Source organism: Hibiscus syriacus, unplaced genomic scaffold (assembly GCF_006381635.1).
Source record: "Hibiscus syriacus cultivar Baekdansim isolate YM2019G1 unplaced genomic scaffold, ASM638163v2 tig00111166_pilon, whole genome shotgun sequence".
Classification (NCBI taxonomy): Eukaryota; Viridiplantae; Streptophyta; class Magnoliopsida; order Malvales; family Malvaceae; genus Hibiscus; species Hibiscus syriacus.
In genome coordinates, this window is record NW_024063008.1 from 345,536 (window position 1) to 357,478 (window position 11,943).

Consider the following 11,943-nt stretch of genomic DNA (forward strand, 5'->3'; position numbering starts at 1 on the left):
CAACATTTAAAATTTGTAATCAATTTAAAGTTCCTAAATACTTTAATCCAATTACCATTTCAACAATAATAACAAAAAGAAATTGATACTTACTAGAAGTACATATATCCACCCTTTGGTTGCTTTCCACCAATTGACTTCATTTTTCCTTCATATATCAGTTTACGCAAATCAAATCAAATACTTGTATACAAAAATCGATAACCACTCTTGTGGTAAAACGGTTGGTCTTCAATAGAATTTGAATGGCCACTACAACAAGTGTCGGCATATTTATATAAACCTCAAATATCATTTTCTACCTATAATATTATATACAAGTATCCATATTTATTTTCTACCTATAATATTATATACAAGTATCCATATTTATTTTCTACCTATAATATTATATAATAATCGATCCAAAAACCTCCTTATTTCCTTCAAATGAATGGGAACACTCAATACTCAAAGTATCGGCATATTTATACAACCTATAATATCATTTTCTACCTATAATATTAAATAAAAGTATCGATATTTATCATCTACCTAGAAGATCACTTTCTACATGTAATCGGTCACAAATGCTTCTTTACTTCGAAAACCCCAAACAACAACACATAAAAACCCTAATTACTGTAATAATAAAAAACTAGGGTTTCAACAATGTACCTTTCGATTTGAAATGCAGCAACAAACAAAACAAACTTCAACGTAGAAACGCCTTCTGAAATGCAGCAACAATTACGCTTCAATTTCAAAAACTCTATTTATTTTCAGAGGAAATTTAGCTATGCTTTATATTTACACCGGATATGTTATTTATATTTAATCGATACAATTACATAAGTGTCGATACTTTTATGTGAAGTGTCGATACTTTCGAGAGGATATTTACCTATTTCTCTTAAAGTGTCGATACTTGTTTACGCGTACTTATTAAAGTACTGACACTTTCAACATAACCGGTAGCGCTTTACCGGTTTTGTCATTTCGATACCGGATATATTACTATGGATCAATACATTTGTATAAAGTATCGACACTTTTCAGCGCTATAACTTCTTCTCTTTTAAATTATAAAAGTGTCGATACTTATATTAATTTATCGACACTTTCAATATATCCGATAGCTTTTTATCGATTTTATCATTTCCAGATATGTTTTGTCATATTATTACCTGTTATATTGCTATGGATCGACACATTTTTATAAAGTATCGACACATTTTAGGCGCTATAACTTCTTCTCTTTTAAATTACAAAAGTGTCGACACTTATATTAATTTATCGACACTTTCAATATATCCGGTAGCGCTTACCGGTTTTATCATAATGACACCGGTTTTATCATATTTTTACCTGTTATATTGCTATGGATCGATACATTTTTAATTTGTATCGACATAAACCGACAAGCTAAGTTTGCCGGTTGCCAAATTTTTTAATATTTTCTTCATGATTTCCACCTACAACATTGTTATTAATCGATATTTCAGGTACGCTAAACCGAATTTGTTAAATATATTATAATATATCAAGTAACACCGTATATTAACCGTATATTAACCCGCCTTTCCTGAGACAATCCCCTGCCTTTTGCTCCATCCATCACAGAGTTGTGCCTGCCACTGCCACAAGATTTTCATTTTCTTTTCATTTCACTCCCCATTTACCTACTGCTGTATAAATTGCAGGTCAAGTTCTGTCATTAGTTCTTGTATTATGTATAAGTTAAGGATTTAGTGTCAAAACCAAAGACAAGCGAAGATTGGATTTGTTTTAGCTCAATGTTTCAGCCCAAGAGCAAAAAGCTACCTAGATTTTCCATTATGCATGATACTCACAAAGGAGGGATATACTGTGTAATTACGATGGGAAAGTAGCCAAAGGTTAAAAGAAGATCCTATGGATTTTGCAGATTACCATTTACGTAATAAAATGTGTCGAGTTTAAAGTATCAATCAAGTAATTTACCCATTTATTGAAATTGAAATTGAAATTGAAATTTAAGAGGGACTGTAAACGAATTTCGAATTGAATTTGGAGCAGCCAAATATAGAGAACGGAGAAATGAAAAGATGGGTGCATAAAAAGGTATTTTTACCTAAATATCACCCTCACACTCATTAATTATCTGTCAGACACCATTTCTCTTAATATTACCAATCTAGCATCTTTTAGACAAAACGCATATCACCAACCGCATATTTGCGGGATTCTGTCTGAACTGACACCACGTAAGGAAGGTGTGGATCATGAAGTGCACCTTACATGAGAAATATTGACATGACACCACGTGAGAAATCACGTTTCAAGGGACACGCCTTCCAACATCCACGTCATCCTTCAAAGTATTTTTAAAAAAATATATTTTAAAAAAATAAAAATATAGAGACTAACATTGTAATTTAATACATATTAGTTCATGAGTTGAAGAACTTAATGAGGTATCTTATATAGACATATTGGAATGTTTATGTTATACTTTTTGACAATGTGAGATAAAAACTAAAAATTGTATTCCTTAACTTATTTATCTTTATATCTAATGAATTTACTTATACACTATTGTTAAATTACATTAAGTTAATATTTATTATTAAGGTTTATATCTTAGATAGTTTTTATATGTTAATATATTTAAATAATTACATTATGTTAATATTTATTATTAAGGTTTATACTAAATTAAATTTTGAAGTTGATGTATATCAAAGGGGAAATGGTATACTCATATAAGGTCGAATATAAGATTAATTATATTCGGTTGACTCAAACGCCTTAAAATATTATATGTTCTTTTATTTAAAATCTATATTATGAGATAATGGGTAATTTTTGTAACCCCTCAGACCGATACGGATGACCCGATCCGATTCAGGGTGTCATATTAGGACCACTGGAGCGACTCAACGTAAAAATCTCAAAAAAAGTAATTTTTTTTGTTAAAACATGTAAAATCATAAAATAATTTATAAATACAAAAGTAAAATTTCCCCAATATTTAGAAATAAAACAAATTTCAGGCTCATATATAAAATAATTTACAACCTATATGCCCCTAATCACATACACCGTACTCCTCAAGCAACGCCAGTAGAACTCCGTTAATGATGTCAGAAGCTACACTGGTTTGATTCTTTCAACCTGAAATAGTGAGTCAAAGAGTGAGCTTTGGGAAGTTTAGTAATATCATATTACCAATTGATGCTACAGGGCATGTAGATAAATGGAAAACCATAAAATTTCCTTATTGACTTAGACTTATATAGGTTTTTCAGAATGATCTGCAGTACCACTGATATTTCTTCGAGTAACATGCATGAAGATTTCAATTTAGAGGAAGCATACAGAGATCTGGGTTCAAGAAATCAGAATAGTGTGTCTAGTGTGTTCCAACCAAAACCAGTGAAAAGATATAAATCTTTTAAAATAGTAATTGTTTAAAACATATTTCCAAAACCATAGTGGTATCCTCAAACCGAACACCGTTATACAGTTCTCCTAAACTATATTCATAAGGGCTTACCCTAAGCACACAACAAAGGGAGCCACCCTAAATGAATACCTTGGGGCCGGAGAGCCTACCCAAGGGTCACCTTAGGGCCGTAAGGATTTACCAGTTGGATCAGGGTTGAACTTCCATACTTCATAATTCTACCCATATAAAATCCAGTAGAAATCAGTTTTAATAGTAAACCGTAATATCTGGATCGTGATCCAGTAAAATCTCGTAAACATGTCAATGAAATAAATCATATAACTGTCATCCACTTGTACACATATGTAGTCTCATGATTAACCAAAGGGAGTTCCTTGGGGCCTAAGAGCCTACCCAAGAATGTTTCTCGGAGCCTTAGAGCCTACCCAAGGGTCACCTTAGGTCCGTAAGGATTTACTAGTTTGATCAGAGCTGAACCTTTAGCCTACCTGTTAATGTCCCAATAAAATAATTCAAGTAGTAACCGGTGGAAACAGAAAATCATAGTTCATAAATCAGTAAATTCCATGATTCCATAGATCAGGAACAATTCATATTTTTCGGTGAAAACCATAATCGAATAACACATACAAGGAATCCATGGTTCATTAGCCAGTAAATCAATAAATTTCGGTAAAACACATTTCAAAACATATAAAAAAATTCATGTAGTACATGGGAAACACATTAGAGAATTCCAAGTATTTTTCAGAAGCACTTAATAGTTATCAGGAAAACATGAAATTTATGTAATTTGAACGGATTCCAGGAACGAGATCCTATTGAAAAGGATCAATTACTAATGGATTTAATCAGACATTTAAAGTGGATACTTTAAAATTTCGTTATGATTCAGGTGCATCAGGAAGGTGTTCATGAACCTTTTATGCAGAATAATTCTAGATTTAGATTTACCGAGAGTGATTCCATTACCCAAACAATCATGAGTATTACGGATTATGTATTGAATTATCATGATTTTGAGTCCCATTGAACCAAGGATCCCAATACTGCAATAGTATCGATCATTCAGACTGTGATACTTCATTATAATTCACTTCTTATTACTGACTGCACCAGCTGATCTGATCAATACCATAATCTTCCTTGATCAGTTCTTGAGGAGACGAATAGGTATTCCAATGGTATTTATTTCTTTTATGTATTGCAACGATATCAATAAATGTCGACTTGCTTGATCTGGGGTTAAAATCCTTGAGGGCGGTGCAACATACAAGTTTATCAACGTTTCCAGACTTGTCTGAGTCATTCCTTAATTATAGGTCTTTGAAGGTACTTAAGTCATTTAGTAGTTAAGTCTATTACGGTCACTTTGAAATTTCTATAGTAATTCAATCATTTATGACATTCAAATATATACAGTTCTTCCAATCCATTCAACGTGATAATATAATTTAGTCATTTCATGAAATTCAGGCGTGTAAAGTACTTTCAATAATTCAGTCTCTGGGTATTATCTCAGAAAATATAATTTATAGGTTGTTTGGTATTCGAGGTTGACTTATTCGTTTCAGAGCTAGAGAATTTAGTTATTTTCGTGCTTAGACATTCCTTGGGTCATTTTACATTTCAGGGCATTCCAATATATAGATTCAGAATTTAAATCGTTGATTCCAAGGTTCAAGTATAACAAGATATGAGTTCTCAGGTCGTCTCCATTATCATAGACATCTATTGTTCTTAACACTTTAAGCGTATCATCATCATTCCACTTAATTCGATCAGTAACATTACTTTTGATAAATTAAGCTTGAAAGCATTCTAGTTCCTTTAGCGATCAGGGTATTTGGTTCATTTGATCAATGGAGGTTATTATAGTTACTTCATAACTCAAGGATATTTTGGAAAATTATTTTAATTTAATCATATGCATTTTTCTGATAATTGGTCTAATATGTCTTTTTTGGGTTATTTTCACCATCCAGTGAAGTCTTATTCTTATATAATATAAGGATATTTTGTAAATTTTACCTCCAATCGTTTCCATTTATGCGTTTATCATTTATCAATGAATTCCGAAAAGCATACAAAAGGTAATAGAGTATTACCTTGATTTTTGCACTATATCGATCAACCATTAAACTCCATTCGATTGCCCTTGGACCTTACTTCAATATCCAACAATTTCTCAAATACAAAGCAATCGAATTTACGTAAGAAATTGAACTTAATTGAGAAACCAATTTGAATCCGAAAATAAAACATTGAAAAACGACTTACCGGGTGCGAAATTGGCAAAACGAACTTCGGATTCGAACTTAGGACGTCAAAAAATATAAAATAAAACCTTTTCGAAAAAGTTGACTTTTTTGGTCAAAGTCAACGAGTTGACTCGGACGAGTAAACTCGGTGATTGGACAGACAAGGCGGGTCGAGTCAGATCGGACAAGCGGGTCGGGTCAGGTCGACCCGGTTCTGGAAATTTTCCCATACTAAAACAAGCCCCACACCCATACGACGGCGCATGCGACGACGATAGAGGTCCGGTTAGACGATCGAACATTCCCTGTTTCAATATTAGCCATAATCGCTCCAAATCACCATCAATAATCAATTAAAACCAATTAAAAATAATTAAAAGAGTAATCGGAGTTCATTACCAACAGCGACCGGAGAAAAACACGACGACATAGGACACCGTCGTTTGGGTCCTGAATGCGACGGAATGAGGAGTTCGATGGGAAGAGCGGTGAGACGAGCCGAAGACGGAGGTGGCTGGAAACGATAAAAAATCAGGGCGACAATTTTGGGTTTCAATGCAGCTTGCAAATGCTCGATCCCGACGAACGACAATCGATACAAGGTCGATGACGGTCAAGGTTTGGTCAGGGTGGGATGCCAGTTCGATTGGTGATGACAACGCATACTGCCGACGACTGGACGGTGAAGAATCGATAAATGGCGGTGATACGAGGTGGGGGAAAAATAAATTAGGGATTTAATTTCAATTTGGGGATAAATTCAGGGGGAAGAATTTGAGGATCTTATTTTTATTTAACACTTAACTATAAAAATGGTCCAGGATAAGTCCCAAATTCCTAAATTTTTCTAAAATTGTCTATAAGTTTCAAAAACTTATAATTTGACCCATATTTTGGGTGTGCATTTTTCATGTAATTTATTTAATTATATGATTTTGGTAGTAATTTGAGATGGAATAAGGTACAAGATGTTATTCCTTCTAAAATTGGCGAGTTAAGAGTCTAACACATATGTAAGAAACACATGGAAGTGGTTTTTTTCACGTTATGATAATCAAGATTGTTGCTTTATTCTAATCAAAAAATTGATTAGGTATCTAAACTTCAGCAATTTTAAAGGAGAGATCCCGAAGGAGTTAACAATAGTGTATAAGTAGATCCATTAGATATAGAGATAAAAAAGTTAAGGAATACACCTTTTAACTTTTATCGTACATTATCAAGAAACATAACATAAACACTCAAATATGTCTATATAAGCTAACTTCATTAAGTTCTTCAACTTATGAAACTAATAAGTATTAAATTATGATGTTAGTCCTTATAATTTTATTTTTTTTAATTTTTTAAAATATAATTTTTTAAAATACTTTGAGGATATTATAACCTTGAAAGACATACCCCTTAAAACACGTATTCTCATGTGATATCATGTTAATATTTTCTATGAAAGGTGTGCTTCATAATTCGTAGTTTCTCTTACTTGACATTAGCTTGGAATCCGTGTTTTGTGAAAAAAAAATATTAAATCAACAATATTAAGAGAAAAAATGTCTAACAGTTAATTAGTGTGTCTAAGGTGATATTAAGTAAAAATGCATCATAAAAAATAAGAAAGCAGAAAAGGGAAAATATATTGATGGACAGATAGGGACTACAGAGAGAGAGATAAATGGGAAGGAAGAAGGCCACTTTATTCCTTTTTCTTATGATACACGCATCCTTGGCACACCATCGAAGGGTACACAGTACTGCTTCGACACAAGTGTAGCAGCAGACCAACAACAACAAGCAAATCAAAATCAAGTTCCCTTGATGGAATTACTGAAAAAAATGGAGTGTTTGCAAGACTGAATAGTGGAAAAGAGCAAGGTGAAGGATGAAAAAAAGTAGCTATTTTGGTTAAATGGGTGCTTCTGATTTTCTTCTCTGTCCAAGTCGGGAGATTGATTATTTCATGACATGCAAAGAAAGATTTTTTGTGTTTCCGTTCATAAAAATATAGTCTTTCTATAATCTTTGATTCTCCAAAAACACGGCGAGCGTCTTTGTCTGTGTGTTACAGTACAAATGCACTTTCAGTTACAGGCTACAGAGGCTGTGGAACTCCCGGGTTTTACTTCGATTTGTCAACAAGACAAGTGGATAAAGCAGCAAGAAGCTAAATAGCTTTGGCTTTGAGAACAGCTTCTATTGCAACAACCGACAAGGACCAACTTCTGTTCTTCATATAAGAAGAAGCCAAAGCCCACCCACATCTGCTTCCACTCTCTCTTTTTCTTTCAACGGCGGAGCCGCCTGTTCTGGAGGTGAAGTTGATTCCATCGGAAATACCAACACCAGGGAGGCCACCATAGCACCACTCGAGACTACGGTTCCGAACAACAACAAAGAAGAATGGTCGACGGAGCTTCAACCCATCCCGATTGAACTTGACCTTGTTCCAGGGGGTGGAGGCGCTCAAAGATGCATTAACGGATTGGAAGATTGGGGGACTATGCTTTCTGAGTCAGCCGCGCCTCTGAGTCAAGACCACTCGCTTCTGCGTTGGTTCGCCGGTTACGTAGATGACCCTTCTCCCGGTCTCAAACAGATGCTTCAGAGTGGAAGCAATGGTCTTGATTTCGAAGGCAATGTGCGGGTTGTTGATCAGGGTCTGGGGTCTGAACCCAATTGGTAACCTTGCTTGTTCTGATAACGCGATTTCAAGTGCTGCTCTTAATTTGGGTGTTTTTTCTGGTTCTGGGTCTGTGCCAAATGCCGACAATAACCAGAATGTAAAGATAGGTTCGATCATTCAAAGTTCTTCAGTTGAGCTGGTTAACAATCGCAAAGTTCTTGGTGCTGCTGTTGGGTCCAATACTAATAGTCAAAATCCAACCTTTACATCTCAGGCTAGCAATTTTGGTCTTCCTGATTCTTTTCCTGTTCTTTACCAACAGCAGCATCAAGTTCAATATCTTGAAAACCAAGAAGGGAAATCTCAGATTTTGATTGGTCAGCAACAGCATCCCCAAAATCCAAACTTTTTCTTGCCATTGCCACAAGAACAGCAGCTACTTCAGCCTTTACCGAAGCGCCTTAATCCTGGTAACTTAGAACTTTCTTCTCAGATCCCTAAACTCCCATTTTCTAATATCGGGCATGAGTTGTTTATGAGAAAACAGCAGCAGAACATGGGGTTTTCTTATGGAGTCCAGTATGTTTCACAGCAGCAGCCGTTGATGGTGGAGAAACAGAAAGTACTGGGTCTGGGAGAAGAGACAGCACAGCAACAGCATCAGTACCAGTTACACCAGCATGAACAAGCCACATTGTTCGACCAGCTTTACAAGGCTGCCGAGTTGGTAGGGACTGGGAATTTTTCACAGGCGCAATTGATATTGGCGCGGCTCAATCACCAGGTCTCCCCTGTAGGTATGCCCCCTCAAAGGGCTGCTTTCTACTTCAAGGAGGCTTTGCAATTACTTCTCCTCATGCATAACCCAGTCTCGCCTCCGCCTCCGAGGTGCCCTACCCCTTTCGATGTGATCTTCAAAATGGGGGCATACAAGCTCTTCTCTGAAGTCTCTCCACTTGTCCAATTCGTCAATTTTACTTGCAATCAGGCTCTCATTGAAGCTCTTGACGATGCTGATCAGATTCACATTGTGGACTTTGATATTGGATTTGGTGCTCAGTGGGCTTCCTTTATGCAGGAGCTTCCCATGAGGAGTAGAGGAGCTCCCTCGTTGAGAATTACTGCCTTTGCCTCACCTTCAACACACCATCCCATTGAGCTTGGGATCATGCGTGAAAATCTTGTGCAGTTTGCTAATGAAATTGGTATAAGTTTTGAGCTTGAGGTGCTTCATTTTGATTCTTTATATCAAACCCCTTATTCTTTTCCAATGTTTCATTCAAATGAAAATGAGGTCGTTGCTGTGAATCTCCCTGTTTGGTCTTCTTCGAATCAGCACTTGACTTTGCCCAATCTTATGCACTTTGTGAAGCAGCTTTCACCAAAAATTGTGGTGTCTTTAGACCAAGGGTGTGATAGAAACGATCTGACATTCCCACAACATGTAATCCATGCCTTTCAGTCATACATAAACCTCTTAGAATCACTTGATGCTAGTAATGTGACATCCGATGCTGTGAACAAGATCGAGAGGTTCCTTCTTGTGCCAAGAATTGAAAGAACTGTGTTGGGGCGTCTGCAAGCACCTGAGAAGATACCTCTTTGGAAGACACTTTTTTCCTCAGCTGGTTTAACCCCTGTGACATTCAGTAGCTTCACTGAAACTCAGGCAGATTGTGTGGTAAAGAGGGCTCAAGTAAGGGGATTTCATGTTGAGAAGCGCCTGGCATCGCTTGTTCTTTGCTGGCAGCAGAGAGATCTTATCTCAGCTTCAGCTTGGAGATGCTGAGTAGCAGCCTCGGAGACAGGCATGGGAAGTTGGTTTTTTCAGTAACTCACAATCTATCAACTCTATCCGGAAGAACTATTTAAGTCAATAATTGTTAAACTCTGCAGCTTTTATGACTTGTTCATTTTCGTATTTGTGAGTCCCCTCAGCTTGTTTGTCTAGTATAGTTGCATTTTCCAGTAGTAGAGAACATCTGACTGCAAAACTCTAGTATGGGCTTTCGTTTTGGATGTATCGATATTTCTGCTATGGTATTCTGGTTTCTTTTGGTTTTTGGTGAGAAGTTGTTCCGTTTTCTGGTTAAGGTGGTGACGATTTGTTGTACATTCGACAACAAATCATTTTTAAAATTACAAATACAACCTACCAGAATTTAGTTTTACGTTTGTTGGATATTGTTTGATGCTTGAATCCTATTTCCTATTTTCCTACCATGTTGCACATTTTAAGCAGGAGAGGTGTATGCCATTTTTTTCATATGGTTTGTCAGATGACAAATGATTAAAAAGAATGTTTTTTTGTGCATAGTTAGTCATTATTTTTCCTTGATGTTGAGATTTGGTTGAAAAGCTGATGATATGGAAGTGCTAAATAAAGCAAAGAATCATGTCCATTATGGAGTGCCTTGGCCTTTAACTGCCCTGTGAATAATACCATACACCTTGTTGTTCAAACGTCTATGAATTGCAACATTTCTTGTGGGGACATAATGGTTCCTTGATTCAGCAAGCGTGTAGGAGAAATTCCCCATGCTTCACCATCAACAAGTTCCTATCTTAGAACCTATAGTTCCTATCTTAGAACCTATTTACTTGTTTTAGTGGTAGAAGGAAATGTTCTTCTATATGATTTAGGTTTGAGCAGCTACATCTATAAATGTGTATACGATGCCAATAGTTTAATTTTTTTTGAACATAAACTACATTTTAACCATCCGAGACTATTGTATAACTAATAGAGTGACAGTAAGAAATGCTGAGCTAAATGTCCTTTCGCTCGAACCTTCAGTTCTTGCTAAACATCACCATCTCCATGGAAGCTCCTCGATTGCTTCCCCTACCTTTTATCTCTTTAAAATAACAAGCAACATTTGATTTGTTGCAACCTTGGATAGAAGACAAGACACCTAAGATTAACAATATTTGGTCAAAGTATGTTAAATACCTTGAAACTAACATGGTTGTGTTACATATTTGTATTTTTCTGTCGTGCTGTATCAGAACTATCTATTTGTCTGCACGTCTTTTTTTCTCTTAGTTTTCATCTATAGCTGCCTGCTGTATGTGTTATAATTGTTTTCCCATTTGTTTTCCCCTTTTTTTGTTTAGTTATTGGAGACCTGCTAATGTTGGTCACATGGCTCATGCTTTATTGCTTGCTTACGGCTTACCTTTTCATTCTTTTTGGTGTATTGTCGATGGGAGTTTATTTATTGTCTAAACTACATGATTGATCACCCTCGTTTTACTTTTGTATTTTTCCTCAATGAATTCAACAAACATCATATTTGATCACTTTTATTTTTATTTATTAATTTTTATTTAATTAAGATGCAATCATTGAAAGTTAATTGTAGTTATACATTTAATGGATTGCTGATGTGGCATATGTAATATATAAAATTAAAAATGGTAAACTCTACAAATGGTCACTAATGTTTGAATAAGTTTTTTTTCTTCATTGAAGTTTCAAAAGTAACAAATTAGTCATTAGAACATCAAAAGTTTTTTAATTTCTAATATTTTTTTTCCAAACACCCCATCGTCTTTACTTTATTCACGTGAATCACCTTTCACTCAACACCATCCAAAGACGGCTTGTTGGTTGCATGATGAAATCGTTG

At 35.4% G+C, this 11,943-nt stretch overlaps 1 pseudogene; it reads left to right on the plus strand.

Moving 5' to 3' along the window:
* The first annotated feature begins 7,840 nt into the window (after window positions 1-7,840).
* Window positions 7,841-10,380, plus strand: LOC120155188 (annotated as a pseudogene).
* The last annotated feature ends 1,563 nt before the right edge of the window (window positions 10,381-11,943 follow it).